Here is a 16284-nt window from a genome sequence, read left to right as displayed (position 1 = left end):
CATCAGAATGGTCATGAAGTAGTCCTTTGTACTGTTGCAGGGCAAACTAATGGATATGCTCCATAGATTTTCACGCTGCCTACCTTCCCATCAAAGATTGCAAAGGCTTTGAATTATGTATGCTTCTGCACAGGAGCCAATCACTATCAGTTCAGGGTTCTGCCATTTGGACTTGCCACAGCCCCCTGGATATTTACCAAATACATGGCTATCTTAGCAGCCCATCTGTGTAGTTTGGAGTAACAAATATTTTTGTACCCGGACAATTGACTGCTGGCTCTTTTGATGGTCAGTTCTTGAAGCCAGAAACTGCCTGCTTAGTCTATATGCTCCTGCCTGGGAATTAACATCAGTTTTCAAAAGTCTTGCCAGACACTATTTTATAGGCTGTAGGCAAAGCACTACCCAGTCCATAGTCCCATAGTGTCTGTGCCATAGGAAAGAATTCAGACACTGAGAAACTATACTGTTTCTTCTTTCTGCTGCTCCTTCAGTGGCTTTGATTCTCAGGCTACTAAGACTCATTGCTTCTTCAACAATAATGGTTTATTCATGCGAATCGTAGTGGCTCTTTTAGGCCAAATGGTTTCAGTGCATGCACCCCCCCACCCCACCCCCCCACCCCCACCAAAGAAAAAACAAATCCAAAGCTATACGAGTATCAGTTTATGCAAGTTTCAGCAAAGGTAGCTGATGTCAACTCTGGTATCCGCGTACAAATGGTTTGTGATCCAGACCCAGTTGTAACTGTGACCATGTATGCCTCCTCTCTGAGGTGGGGAGGCATTATGAGGGAAGGGTGGCCCAATGTCCGTGGTCAGGCATGGATACGAATTCACATACACACGTCTTAGAGTGTAGGGCAGTCCTAGTGTTGCAGGAACTCTTGGACCACCTTCTCCATACAAACACAGTAGTCTGGTACATCAGCAGGCAAGAGGGTATAGGATTTTACTCTTGTTTCGGGAAGCTATGAGGGTGCGGCAGTGAGCAATAGCATCACACCACTTCTTGTGGCAACGCACATCCATAAAGCATAAAGTTTCCAGTTACTGGGCAGACAGACTCTGCAAGACCTTCCTCATGACTCACAAGTGGTCCCTCAGACCAGTGTTTGTAAGCAAGATTAACTGTTGGAGCACTTCTTGCTGTGCTCTTTCCCTCTTCATAGAACACCAAGTACAGTAGTTTGCTTGCTTTGATCCCCCCACCTTCCAGGATAGTCTCCAAGGGATGCTGTGCCTCAACAATGGCATTTGGGGCTAATTTATGTCCACGCGCCTCTTCTTCTGATCCCAGTTTTCTCCAGAAGGCAATGAAGTTTGAGGCAACAGTGATCTTCGTAGCTCCCCTTCTGGCCCATACAAAGCTGGTTTTCCATTTTGAGACCACAGAATCCCCTTTATCAAGCTGCGGTGGTGCAGTGGTGGCATTGTCGCATCGCAGCAAGAGGTTCTCCCATTTGATTCTCGGCTGGAGCGCCTTCTGTGTGGTGTCTGCATGTCCTCCCTGCGGTTGAGTGGCATTCGAAAGACATGCGTGAATGGGCATGCCTTCGTTGAAGGTTGGGCGTAGGGCTGGCACCTCGGCACCATAAAAATCGACTGCCAATCATTAGTGGACCGAAGTTCTGCTGTGGCGACCCCTAACCAGGAAAAGCCAAAAGAAAACTTGCAGAATCCTCTTGGCTTCTGGATCCCATCCTGGATCTTCCCTCTGGGAAGCGTCACCTGGGCATTCCAAATCTAAAGCTAACTGCTTGGTTTCTCCACTTCCAGTAATTGTTCTTGTGTGTACTAGGCTAATAGTCTTGGAGCCTTTGCAAACCTAGCTCGTAGGATTACCCTGGCATCGTGCCACCCGACCTTGGTTCCCAGTGCCTTTGTCGAGTAGAGCCACTGGAGTGATCCCTGGGATGAACTTTCTATTTACCATCCACTCATCAGGATTTATCTTAGAGAGCCAGTGAAGTGCTCTGTTTGACATGTATGGGAAGTCTATTCTATAGCATGGGCAGTCTGAGTTATGAACCTGTCCCTCCAGCACGTTCTGTTAATTGTGGTAATGAGGTTGAGATCTCTGGAGCTTGTTGTGCGAAGGGATTGGGATTTCTTTAAATGTAGCATTTCTTACAGAGCTTGGTTAGACATGGCTTTGTAATTAAAGCAGAGATCGCCTCTAAGTAGTTGATATGAGACAGAATAGTTGGAGTTTTTTTTGAGTCTGTCCATATAGGACAAGTGTTTTAAGGCCTAGGATCCTTTTTGTGAGGTACGTTTGCGGCCTGTCCAGTTGTTGCAAGGTGTCTAGTGAGGTACATGCCAAATAGGACATTTATACTCTATGATTGGCCTAATGTGGAAGAGTAAAGGGAGACAATAACCTCTTTCTTCCTGGATGCAAAACCCTTAGTAATGAGATGTGCCACATAGGACTTTCTGACCACAGTGGCAATGTGGTGGTCGAAAGAGGTGTTACTGTCAACCTGTGTTCCCAGATCTATTATAACGACTTCTGTGTTCAGTGGACTACCATCAATGCGGTAATTCATGGGAACCGGGTTTTTCCCAAAGGGGATGACTACACACTTTTTTTTTTTACATTGAGCTTGAGGCCATGGTTCTGACACCAGTTGTTGGTCTCAGTGAGGCCTTTCTGCAGGATGTCAACATCACTTGGGGAGTTAATGGCTCCCAACTTGCAATTGTCTGCGAACTTTGTCAGCCAGAGTCCCTTCGTGTTGGCCTGGACTTCAGAGCAGTAGATACTAAACAGGAGAGGACCCAGGACCCGAACCCTGTGGACTCCACTTGTGACTAGTTGGCAGTCTGACTTGGAGTCAGAACCCACAGTTTGAAAGTAGCTATCTGTGAGCCAGTTTGCAACTCATTTGGATCACTCTCCCCCAGAGGGGGGATAGTGATGATCCTCACTCTTTCACAGAGTCAATTCTTAGAGTCTACCTCAGTAAATGGAAATATTTTGCTAGTTGGTCAGATAATTAACCTAGTGACCCATTCTCGCCCATTGTTTCTGATTTACTGTTTTTCCTGGAGTCTCTCTTCTAATCTGGCTCTAGTATTTTGACGGTCTTGGTCCAGCTTGCAGTGATCTGGAGCCTCTCTTCTCTGGCTTCTCTCATGGACTGCAAAGCCTTTATGAAAGGAATATTTATTAGACTGGCTGTCAAAGACCCTCTGCCTCCCTGGGATCTGAATCTAGTGTTTAGACGCACTCTTGATGTTAGTGTTTCTTTAGCATTTTAAATTAGATTTATAATGGAATTTTTCAGAGATGTGCAATTCTGTCCATTGAATGGTTGGCTTTGAAAATGATAAAAAGTGAAGGTGATGTTTATCAAGCTACTCTTAGCTCAAGTGATGTAAAGGGATAAATACCCCACTTACACCCCAGGCAATCTTAATTTCAGTAGTGGCTCAGGTGGCTGATGGAGCTGGCAAGGTTGGATGTGTGTGCAAATCCAGGAGTTGGTGGGGCAGAGGGCTGGAGCTATTTACAGAATCCCATAATCCCTTGTAGTAATGATGGTGATATACTTCAAGGCTTGGTGAGTTGATTGAGTCTCCAAGACACAAGCCTTTGTGGCGGATGTGCAGAAGCATGCACCTGCATGAGGAAGGTGTAGTTCTCTGAAATTATGTGGATCACATGTTCCCTGCTCAGGGGTGGGATAAGGTCCATTGTAAATGCTGTCAAAACCAATATGCCAGTGAGAGCACAGCCAGCTATCATGGCTGCCTAAGTGACAACCCTTCAAGCTGTCTTTCATCACTGTGGTTCATGGTAGAATTCCATTGTGAGGGAACAAGTCATCTGAAGTCCATTAGGGGGAGACCTGATAGATGACAAGCATTGGAGCTAAAAGAATCTAGAAAGAAAAAAAAATGAGGACAGACTTAAAACGCAGGGTACCAGTTTGTTTTTATGCATTTTATTCATTTATTAAATGGTTGAGGAATCATTGAATAGTAGTCTGTGAATGGTCAAGAGGCTGTGTAGAATTTGGAAATGTGTAGTCAGTGTTTGGTCTCAATGTTTAAGCAACTTTGTAAGAAGACTGTTGTAGTGAAGGAGCAGCAGTGATGCCAGGATGTCATCCCAGCAGTAATGGATGTTGAATGTAAATCAGTGGGGGATTTTTAGGGTAGTTTTATATCCAGCAGAAACTGGTATCAGAGGACATGGAAAGGAGAAGAAATGTATTCTTCTCTGAGGTAGTGAAAGGTGTGTATGGATTTGACTGCTTTCAGTTTGTGGGGACTGGCTTCCCAAGAGATTGTTGGTCAACAATGTGATACAGGTTCCGTTTGTGATCTGTACAAGTATCTGTATTGGAAGGAAGAGGTGGTGTTACAGCTTGAAGACTGTAAATTGCTAACTGCTGATGGGGAAGTATATACAAAGGTCATGATTTCTTGGAGACGCCCATGCCGCAGCAGGTATAGGTTTTGCCTGCCATTAAAGAATGTTGATTGTGTAAGCCATTTCTTTTCTGGTGATCTTAAAGGTGTATTTTCCAGCTGAGATGCAGCTGTTAACCTTGGCTCAGTTGATGGGGGTTGCTGCATTTGTTGGATTATATGAGTGAGAATGTGTTTGTGGAACTGAATTAAAAGGATGAATATTTAGTGGAATTAGATGAGGAATGGGAGGAGGAGCCAGTAAAGAAGTAACTTGTAACCTTATAGGAAAAGATTTCATTTGGTAACATGAATTGACACAGTGAGTCTGTCACTGTTGGTTTAACTTGGTTAAGAGTAAAGTAAATGCCTTTGTTGTCTGTAAGCATCTTGCATGTTATTTTGTTGTTGACTGCGTAATGTGAGATGTTGCCAATGATAAAGGTAGGCCCCTGAAGTAAGGATAATGTATTGTGTAATGACTGTGTCTAAGTGATGTGTTCAGCTGTACTCCTGTGAGTTAATTGCTGCAAAGGAATCGCATTGTAGATTGTAAGTGACTTTTTTTTTTTTCCCTTTAAAGGTCAGCCAAAGCAAGATGCAACTCCTTCCCAGTTAATGCAGGGGGCCCCTGAAGTAAGTAGCATCATAGTTTTGTAATGACTGCATTAAGACTATTTACTTCATTGTATCAGTGCTAGTTGTCAGCAATAGTGTAGCACTTGTGATAGTTCATGCTATGCAGGGACTGGGTTTTAAGAGTAGTTATCTGTATTATAGCAGGCGATGAAGATTTGAATGTTTCTGAGACACTATATTTAGAAACTTGTGTGAAAGTTGTAGTTGCAGGTAATTCAGCAGTGTTGTGTTTGTGTTCATGTTTGAATTTGCATTAATGTTAAGACGTGGCATTATTAAAGTCTTAGTATTGTATGCTAAAAACTTTTGAGATTTATGTATGTATGCTTGGATTGTTTACAATAAAGGTGTGATGACAGAATTTATACATACTGTTTATTTTATTTATTTGACATTTGTTTACCGGGAAAGTCCACTGAGCTGAAATAACTAATTTTTAGTGGAGGCCTGGTGAGAAAAGCTCCATTAGAATAAGTTGTTTATAAATGACATAGTAAACCAGTAGTATTGCAGTAAAGAACATGGAAGTACAGTCAAGTACAAGTTACAGTTTTACAAAATGTGGCATTCCAAAACCGACCTAGGTTATCGCAAGGTGTAACTTTCATATCTTACATAGGATAACATGTCCGTGCATACAGTGATAGTATCTGGTAGATGTGATGTAGGGGTTAGCTAGCTATTAGTAGTATGAACAGGGAGGAAAAGAGGAAAATTGATAAAAGGAATTGAAAGGCAAAGTGAGAAAGATGAGAGAGTGCAGTGGAATGATTAAAAAGTGCTATTTTGGTTTGTTGCAATACAAAACAAAAGATTAAGATGTTTTTTTTTTTGTCCCCACCTTGACTATTTACCATCCAAGCACTGCCCTGTTAAGCCACATCTGTTTGCTTCCCCATGTAAAGGACATCACCATTATTATATGGGGTGAGAGCAGCCTTGTGAAATGGTCGTATGAGAGCCATGACGGTTACTGGTGCTCTCACCAGCATCTGTGCAACTGTGGGACTTTTTCTGGCCCAAATTCTCTGCCTGGGTGAGGAAACTAGCTACGCCTGTAATTGGGGACCCAGTATGGCTTCCTGTCCTCCTAGGCACATGCTACCACACACTTGCTAATGAAAGGTTCCATCAAGCAAGTGGTATGATGAGCAAAGTTTTGTGTCCCATCAGAAAATACATTGCACTGCCTTTCCCTTTCTCAAGGAATGTTGCTTGCATGATTTTGTGTTCTGCCCCATCTCCCCATTAAAGATAGGGATGCCTAGCCTCCCCTGCCTGCACCACAAGTTACTGAGTGACACATTAAACTCTTGACTACCTGGGCTGCAGCATCTTTGTGCCACTGACACAGGTTCACTTTTTTAAGATTATTGTATGTTGGCCAAAGTTTGGATCCTTGTTAATTACAAGGACTTACTGAAGTATACTACATATGTAGTTTACTTGCAGATGGTATGCTCTGTCTAATAGAGTGTCATTGGCTCTCTCTCTTATATTCAAAGGGTTGTTATTAGCAAAGGTTGTTGTACATTCTTTATCTTGTGGAGTGAGATTGAGAAGTAATTATGTTCGCTGTGAAAAATAACTTAGATATTTATTTTTTGCTGTGGTTTCTTCAGAAATGCACGATTAAGACAGTCAAATCTTGTCAAGTGTCATGTCAAAGGTTATGCTGCAGTAAGTAGACATTGGGAGTGTTGGTAAACTGTTTTAAGAAAAGTACCATTTGAAAAGGTGTTCTTGGACTAATCATGACAAAAATGTAGTCGTGCAAAGGATTGTTAAAACTGGCAGTAGGAATTTGTGGGGTAATTTAAAAATTCTGAATCAGTACCATTTAAAAGTGGTCCTTAGAATGATACTGGGGAAATAGTGTTATTTATTCCAATGATGTATTATAAATGTTGAGGTTTATGAAAAAGTATATCTGATGTCAGTTTTCATCCATTCCTCAACTAATGGATTTGGATCCAATCCTCTGATCTGACTGCTGTTTATACTAGCTTGTGGCCTCCAACATATTTGAAAAATCCTTCTCTACCCATAATGCAACCCACCCCTAACATCTCTCAGATCTCGTTTGCCACGTTGGTGTATAGACATGATCGTCTTCAGCTGTCAAGTTTACAGTGGGAGAAAAGTCATTTTTTAATATTTCCTTTCTAAAAAAAAAAATCCTTAACTATTTCTTTAATCTTTAATACTCAGTCATTTCTGCTGTCCTTTTCCATACACTTTTGAGTGTAAGCTTTCCTACCATTGTTGATAGGCCTAACTTTTACACCAAGTGCATACTTTCATTGCCATAGTTGGTATTTTTTCTCTGTCTACAAGATTTATTGTAGTTCAATACCATTGTTGGTATTTTACTTTTCATCTGCTTTCTGATTAAAAAAAAATAGTTTAGTTATTCTCTTGGTACAATATTTTTAATTTAAAAATGTCAAAAGGTCCAACAGGATTTAAAAAATGTGATGTGTGGGCACAAGTTGACTTATTTTGATGCCCACAATCTGTGTGTATTGCTTGGGTCCAGATCATTTACAGTAAGACTGCAGTATCTGTCATTGTTCAGCCTCCGAGTATTAGCTGACAGGAAAAATTGATTTTAAAAGGCTTATTGCCTACTTCTTTTTCCGAAGCCATTACTGGGGTTCATCCCCCCCAAATACAAATCTAGAGACCCTACAAAAAGATTAAGGTCTTCTGAATCTCCAGCCTCTTCATCAGAACCTAGAAAAAAGAGAGAGAAACTGGATCTGAAGTTGCTTACAATCCGACCCTCACTGGATCCGATCAAGCTTCTTCCGGATCCTGCACCCTCTCGTCCGAGACCTTTACCAAGGACAGCGTATTCTCCTAGTCTGGATCTGGTCTCATCCAGAGTGCCATTTCCCTTTTTATAGAGGTTCTCCAAATTACCATAACTAGTATCTTCCCATTCCTCCAGGAGCATCACAGAAGCTGATATGGAGAGGAGGATGAAATTCTTCACAGAGCAAATTCAGATGGAAGTTCTCTCAGTTCCTACCCCTTCGGGCCAGGAAATCTAATCTATTACCCCACCCATTACAGCTCCTTCTCTAATACAGCCTATTGTTTGAGTTTTCAGATCCAAGTGTTCCAGGTCCATCTGGTTTGGAACCAAAGAAAGCAGTATGTGCAGTGAGTGCACCGGCGCTGACATCCTTGTAGCAGGTTGACTCTCGGAGAGGAAGCACCCCTGTCTGATCCAGGAGGTTGAAGTCTACTCTGAGGTTTTTGGAGCCATCTCCTCCCTTGGAACCTCTGCACTGGACAGCTTGGCTCAGACTTCTGCCTAGGGTAAATTGTTCTCTGGGCAGAGGGAGGTAACAAGCCAGAAACTCTATTTCTCAGTTCCATTGTCTTTCTTCTCCCCAGAGCGATCTGCCTTTGAGGTTGTGAAAAGTGTTCTCTGCTCCGGCAGATGTCCTTCAAGGATGCATCTGCAGTCATAACATATGGGTTGTCCTGCCTCAGGCAGCCCTTCAGTCGGCCGGATTCCAAAGTCTGGGTCTGGCCTCGGCTGATGTCGCACTTCACCCGACGTCATAGCTCCTGGGTTATAAAGGCATCAGCCGACGCCATTTTCCTCAGTCTTTCTTGCCCCGCGGTGCCTGAAGCAGAAGCTGTTCAAGTGCCGGTCGGTCAGATCCAGAGATTTCAGCTACCGAAGACTTCTAAAAAAGCTAAGTACCCCATTGGGGACTCTCTCTTGCCTCAGCCGATGTCAGACAAAGTAAATAATTGTTTAACTTGTGGGAAACAAATACCTCATAAGGATTTCCACTCTTACTGCCTTCCTTGTTTAGGCCCAGACCACGATGTATCAGCTTGTTTAGCCTGTGCTTCCTTCAACCGACGGACACTTAGACGTCGGTCGGAGTTTGCTGAAGAGTTTTTTGGCTCCGCTTTTGCATATAAAATGCCGTCGGAGACTCCGACTACACATTTAGCTAAAAAATGCAAGGAAAAGGACTGACACTCGCGGCCCGCGGTTTCGGCTGAAACCACGGTTAGGCCTACCGCGAGTGTCTCTGTTTCGGCTGAAACCGAGACCTCGGTTCTCCCTTCGGCTGAAAGAATGCCTCCGACTACCAAGGCCACACAGGCCCCGGCTGAGTCGGCTACAGAAATTCCTACTGAAGAAGCAGGCACACCAGATTTGTCCGACACCATTCCATTGGACATCTCTACTCCTGCACGTGGGGCAGCTAGACCCCCTGCTTCTATGTCTATCAAGGCCTTCTCCAGGGCTAAAGCAGCTAAACTTTCCAAGGCCTTACCTACAAAAGCTCCCTCTCACAGACCTACCTCAAGTTCTCAGATTCTCAGCCTTGCTGAGTACCTTATTTCTCTGATCAGGGGATCCCAACCTCACCCAGACAGGGCCTCACAACCCCCTCCTGAAAAGAGGCCTAGGACTGAACCCCCTGAACCTCTCTCCTCTGACTATTCCTTGGATGGTTCGGATTTATCTGACCATCAGGAAGGACCATACTCACCTTATGAGGATTCTGATGCAGAAGACTCCATTCCTTCTGCCTCCCCTCCAGAAGAATTTTCATTTGGGGAAACTCTACACTCAATGAGGGAACACTTCCAATGGCAGGGTCAGGATTTTTCTGATTCTAGGAAAAGGCTAAGGACTTTTTTACACTTACCACAGCATAGGCCTTTAGCCATACCACCTGTACTATCAGTTGTTGATGATGCTTACAATGATGCCAGTACTGCCCCTGATTCTCTTCCCCTGGCCCCTGCCAAACCTGACAGATACTACAGGGTCCCGGATTCTCACTTCCACTTGTATAAGGCCCATGCTGCAGACCCAGAAACCATTTCTCAGGGCCCTAAAGGTGTTGCAGCTGCCTCTGCCAAAAACCCCCTACCCTCTGAAAGAGAATCAAGAGCATTAGAGATGGGGTGAAAAGGTTTATACATCTGCTACTCTTTCTGCCAGGGCTTTAAACTGTCAATTTCACATGATACAGTACCAGGAATTTTTGTTAGATCAGCTGAATAAAAAGCTGTCCTCTCCTGAACCTTTAGACCGTAAGTCCCTTCAGGATTTGGTACACAGCTCTCAGCAGGTCAGTAATCATTTCTTAAAATGTGGCTATGATGCACTGGAGGCTTCATTTAGATCAGCTATGACTGGAGCAGTGATTCGAAGGCATGCCGGACTAAAAGAACAATCCTTGCCAGACCATGTTAAGTCTAAACTCCTAGATGCCCCTATGGAGAAACAAAGTTTATTTGGCTCCCCTGCACAGGAGGTTCTAAAGAAAGTGGAAGAAAAAGCAAAATCTGTCCAAACAGTCAAGGATTTTCTGCAGGTCCAACCTGCGAGGTTCAGCAGAAATTGGCCTTCAAAGAATTGGTCCTTTCCAGACACCTCCAGAGCACAGAGAGGCAGAAATAGACGCCCAAGAGGCGGAGGTCAATCAAGGGGTGCCTACAGGGGTCGTCAGTGGCAACCTGCCAACCAGAGAAGTGCCGCCACAGCTGCGACTGCAACCACTTCCACAGGACAGACACAATGACTTGGCTCTGATTCCGCCTACCAGGGAACAACTGGAAGCACCCTTGGGCGGAAAGCTAGCTTGATTTTCAAAAAACTGGCATTGCATTACAGGAGACAAATGGACTTTGCAAACAATAGACAAAGGCTACAGGTTTCACTTCCACACTCTACCAAAAAGAGAGGAATGCCAAACCTTCCACCAAGCCAGAAATCAGAGGCTCTAAAACAAATCATCAGCTTACTAAGGATGAGAGCAATAGAAAAGGTACCATCTGTGGAACAAGGCCAAGGATTTTACTCCAGACTATTCCTTGTACCAAGAAAAGAAAATCAATGGAGGCCTATTCTCGACTTGTCCGCACTGAACACATATCTCATTGTTCCAAAATTCAAGATGCTGACCCTACAGCAACTTCATCCCATGTTGGGCAAGGAGTCTTGGCTGGTGACTCTAGATCTCAAGGAGGCATACCTGCACGTCCCTATACGACCAGATTGCAGAAGACACCTCAGATTTCTTGCAGGATCAGAGCATTATCAATTCTCAGCATTGCCCTTTGGCTTATCTACTGTGCCCAGAGTATTCACGAAATGCCTGGCATCAGTAATTGCACATTGCAGGCTTCAGGGAATTCAAATCTACCCATACCTGGACGACTGCCTAATACAAGCGGACAACAAGACAAAAATAATAAAGGATTTGGCCTATGTCATACAACTGTTGCAAGCCTTGGGATACACAGTCAACATACAAAAGTCAAGACTAGTGCCATCCCAAAGGATAACATTTTTGGGTGCAGAACTGGACACAATAACTCAGATGGCTTTTCTCACAGAAGAAAAACAAAAGCAACTACCAGTCTACTTCATGACATTAACAAGACAAACTCAGCTTACTGCAAGGAAAGTCCTGCAGGCCCTGGGTTACATGGCATCCTGCATAATCTTGATCCCACATGCCAGGCTGCATATGAGAAAATTACAATGGTACCTAAGGAATGTATGGTCTCAACACAGACACAGTCTAGAAACCCTGATACCAATCATTCCATGCCTGAAAAAAAAATTCCTGTGGTGGGCTCAGGCCTGCCAGATCAACAGAGGATTGCCTTTCCACAAACCACATCCAAGGCAGACCATCACCACGGACGCCTCAGACCTAGGGTGGGGGGCACACATGGAAGACAAGTGTATCCAAGGCCTATGGTCCCAAGACCAGCTGAATCTACACATAAATATAAAGGAGATGCTGGCAGTGAAGCATGCAATCGAGGCATTCAAATCATTCCTCCAGCAAGGACACCTGCTGATAAGGACGGACAATACCACAGTCATGTAGTACATCAACAAACAGGGAGGCACACATTCATACCCTCTATGCCGGATGGCAATGGACCTGTGGAACTTAGGCCTGAATCTCAACATCCAACTGCAGGCCAGATTCGTACCAGGAAAAGAGAATTCACTAGCAGACAGCTTAAGCAGAACTACCACGGATGCTCACGAATGGATGCTGCATCCAGACATCTTCAAAACCATAACAAAGAAATGGGGAATGCCAGAGATAGACCTGTTCGCCTCCCCACTCAACCACCAACTGAAGAAATTCTGCTCAAGTATACCACCCACAAGCCTGGAGGGTGGACTCCCTTTCTTTCAGCTGGAAGGCCCTGACAGTATATGCCTTTCCACCTCTACCATTGATGTACAAAGTTCTACTGAAGATCAGAGAGGAACAGCCAAAGGTAATTCTGATAGCTCCAGACTGGCCAAGGCAGCATTGGTATCCGCTACTGAGAAGCATGTCTCGGACGAACTCATGGCCTCTACCTCTATGTCCTTTACTTCTAACGCAGAACAACTACAAGACCCTGCATCCAAACTTAAAAACGCTGCAGCTAACTGCTTGGAAAATTGCATAAAACAAAACCAACCTGTTTTATATCAGAGGGTTAAGGACATTATCCTGGAGGCTCGCAGACCTTCCACAAGGAAAACATATTCAGCCAAATGGAAGAGATTCCTCATTTGGAGTGCAGCAAAGGGAACAAATGTCACACTGGCAAACCTAGCACACATCCTAGAATACTTAGCAGAACTGTTCCACAATGGCCTGTCCTATTCTTCCATTAAGATTCATGCATCAGCAATTTCAGCAGAGTACAACATGGATCCTCCTGTCTTCTCTCATCCTCTCCTCAGACAATTTTTGAGAGGGATCAAAAATGTAAAACCTCCAAGGAAACCACCTCTGCCTGCATGGGATCTCAATTTTGTGCTAGAAAAATGAACACTTCCCCCTTTTGAGCCAGCAGCAACAGCAGACTTACAGTTCTTATCTTGGAAAACTGCCTTCCTGCTAGCAATCACTACAGCAAGAAGGGTAACCGAGTTACAGGCATTAATGGCAGTGCAGCCTTTCCTTATCTTTTACCAGGATAGAGTGTCTCTGAGAACCAATCCTACTTTTATGCCAAAGGTGGTATCCAGGGTATCCTTGAACCAAGCTATTCATTTACCTACATTCTTCCCTAACCCACAGAACAGGGGGGAAAAACTACTACACACCTTGGATGTACACAGACAACTGCGCTACTATCTGGACAGAACTAAGGCCAGCAGAAAAACTGACCAGCTTCTGGTAGCATATGCAACAGGAGTGCAAGGAAAAGCAATTTCAAAACAGACAATCTCAAAATGGATAGGAAATTGCATTCGATTCTGCTACTCATTTCATGGAAAGACAACTCCTGAAAATATCAGGCCTCACTCCACAAGAGCTACAGCCACCACTACAGCTTTCCTACGAGGAGTGGCTACCAAAGACATTTTAGAAGCTGCTACTTGGAGCTCCGTGCATGCATTTGCCAAGCATTACAATCTTCCTTTATACTCCAGATCCCGAGCAGGTTTTGCAACTGCAGTTTTACAAGGGATCTTAACTACACCATCATTATCTTAGTGCCTCCTCCCCCAGTTTGGCTATGGTATTCTACCCATATGTTATGACTGCAGATGCATCCTTGAAGGACATAGTACAGTTTTGTACCTACCATAAATGTAGATGTCCGATAGGTATGCATCTGCAGTCAGGATTACCCACCCTCCTTCCCCTCTGTGGTATTCCTAGGGTACTTACCCCTCTCTTAGCTAGCTGGGGGAATCTGTTATGGTGTATGTGTTTGTATGTATATATACTTTTTGATTTCTACTGTTTGGAATTTTCTACTTTTATACAAATTTAGCCTTCCTAGAGGGCACCTGGCATCTGGGGCAAGAAACACTGAGGAAAATGGCGTCGGCTGATGCCTTTATACCCCAGGAGCTATGACGTCGGGTGAAGTGCGACATCAGCCGAGGCCAGACCCAGACTTTGGAATCCGGCCGACCGAAGAGCTGCCTGAGGCAGGACAACCCATATGTTATGACTGCAGATGCATACCTATCGGACATCTACATTTATGGTAGGTACAAAACTGTACTATCAGGAGGGTCCTTCCCCCCTCGGATCCACCCTCAACTTCTCGGATGATTTTCCACTGTGATCCTCAACATTCTACCCCACATGAACAGCCAGCTGAGAGCTTCCAGACTGTCCAGGAGGGTATCCTAATCTCTTCTGATATTTCACCAGATCACCCCACTGAGGAAGTCCTTAGGAAGAGAAAGTGCAAAGAGTCGGCCACTGAAGATACTGATTTTGATGAGGGAGAGGGGTCTCCAAAATCACCACCTGATGACATCTCATTTAGAGACCTCCTTGAGATCCCTAAGCAGAAGGGTAGCTGGTCTTTCCAAGACCCTTCTCCAGAGGGAGTCAGTATTTCTTAAAGCCTTTGGGATTGTCCCATCTACATCTTGGGTTATTCCACCTGCCAGTGAGCTCATTGATTTGATCTCCTGGCAGGCGTGGAAAGAACCTGATATGATTGAGCCAATCCCTAAGAGATCAGACCAGATTCTGGCTCCACCAGTAGGCAAGGAATTTTGGGGTAGAGAGGTGCCAGTAGATGCCATGGTCATGGTAGTAGCTACAAAAAAGGAACACTCTGAACAGAGTTCCACTGTCATCCTCCTAATAAAGTCTAGGGTGATAGATTAGGGAACATGCCTGTCAACCTGGAAACATCCAAAATCTGGACAAAGGCCCATGAAAAATAGGTACAACTGGCCAAAAATCTGGATGTAACCCTGCCAACTCCAGTAGAATTGTGGAATACCAATATTCAAACATAACTGAAGAACAGGCAACATATTAAACACAAAATACTCCCCCCCCCCCCCCAATTATTTAAGGCTTTATCCAGATGTCTTGTGTTAGGAAGTTGAGAAGTATGAAGTACATTTGCTAGCAATATGATGAATATATGGATGCACCCTAATGCTCCCTACTCGGTCAGCATGGTGGGTATTCAAAGGTCACTTGTTCTTCTTCTCATTACTTAGCTTAACTAATAAAGAAACCAGCTGCATGAAGACTTGCTCAGTTTTCTGATTTCTGAATCCGTTTGCTTTTAACATGGGACTAAACAGGGCACAGTTCTGAACCAGACAGAAATGCTCAGTGCTAACACTACTGCTATTCTCTATTGCAATGCTTGCACTGTTATCTCTTTGCTCTGACAGAAATGTTACTCTTCTGTTGGTTTCTGCATCACTTTTTTCTGCTTACAATATTTATACATATTCCCAATCTATGCCTGAAAAAGGACAGTGTCCTGTCTGAGGGACCTAACTAATTATCACAAACAAGTTACTAGATACAAATGTTATTGTCTCCCATCACTCACCTGCATTCAGCAAATGTAGCAAAAGTGGTGTTGTTGTTTGTCTTTCGGCTTTTTCCCGGTAAGGGGTTGCCACAGCAGAACTCTGGTCCGCTAATGATTGGCAGTAGATTTTTTATGAAATGCCGAGGTGCCAGCTCGACGCCAAACCTTCAACGAAGGCACGCCCATTTACACACACACATCTTTCTAACGCTACCCAACCCCGGGGAGGAAATGCAGACTCCACACAGAAGGCACTCCCAAGGCAAGCCGAGAATCGAACGGGAGAACCTCTTGCTGTGAGCTGATAATGCTACCGCTGTACCACCGCGGATTGCACAATGTAGTAAAAGTGTAACACCCATGAAACCTAAATCCTGTGCAGTATATGTACAGCTTGTACATTACCACGTGTCTGATATTGTACTGAAACTGCATAATGCAGGTAGTAGAATTTCCAAAATTAATTTTATACTTCTCATTTTGTCTGGCATTAGGAGAAACACCCCAAGGTCACAGGTTTTTGCTTTAAGCAAATTAACTCAATTACCTAATGCATCTTGCATTTTTCAGATTCATAGTGCAGCAGAAAGTGGCAAACGGCTAATACCAGTTACTTTCCTGTATCAATATGCATACATACATTTTTTTGCAAATGTTAAAAAATCGAGACTATCACCAACTTGAATTCTTTCTAAGGCTGCTTCTACAACTCACTTTTCAAACCATAGCAGATTGATCAGTAATATTAATGGATATGTTCTTTCTAAGGCTGAAATACTTTGTTGCTATCTGTGAAAATCCTACAACTGCACTGAGAGATGTTTTATTTTAATTTAATTTCATAATCAGGTAGAGGTAAATGAATCCTAATTGACTTAAAGCCAACAGCTAGAGAAAGTAT

General features: G+C 43.8%; 1 protein-coding gene across 2 annotated transcripts in view; it reads left to right on the top strand.

Annotated features, from left to right (window-relative positions):
* LOC122811674 (zinc finger CCCH domain-containing protein 10-like) overlaps window positions 1-16284 on the top strand; it is a 3783075-nt gene that overhangs the window by 108692 nt on the left and 3658099 nt on the right. The window contains exon 2 of one of the 2 annotated variants that reach the window (XM_044083670.1): window positions 5005-5057. The exons of the other annotated variant lie outside the window; for it this stretch is intronic. The gene's annotated coding sequence lies outside the window, so the exon portion shown is untranslated. The remainder of the gene's footprint in view (window positions 1-5004; window positions 5058-16284) is intronic. 2 annotated transcript variants of the gene reach the window in all.

Source organism: Protopterus annectens, chromosome 9.part0 (genome assembly GCF_019279795.1).
Source record: "Protopterus annectens isolate FY-2018-M chromosome 9.part0, PAN1.0, whole genome shotgun sequence".
Classification (NCBI taxonomy): domain Eukaryota; kingdom Metazoa; phylum Chordata; order Ceratodontiformes; family Protopteridae; genus Protopterus; species Protopterus annectens.
The sequence above is the reverse complement of the archived record's forward strand: the minus strand, read 5'-3'. Positions and strand labels throughout refer to the sequence as shown.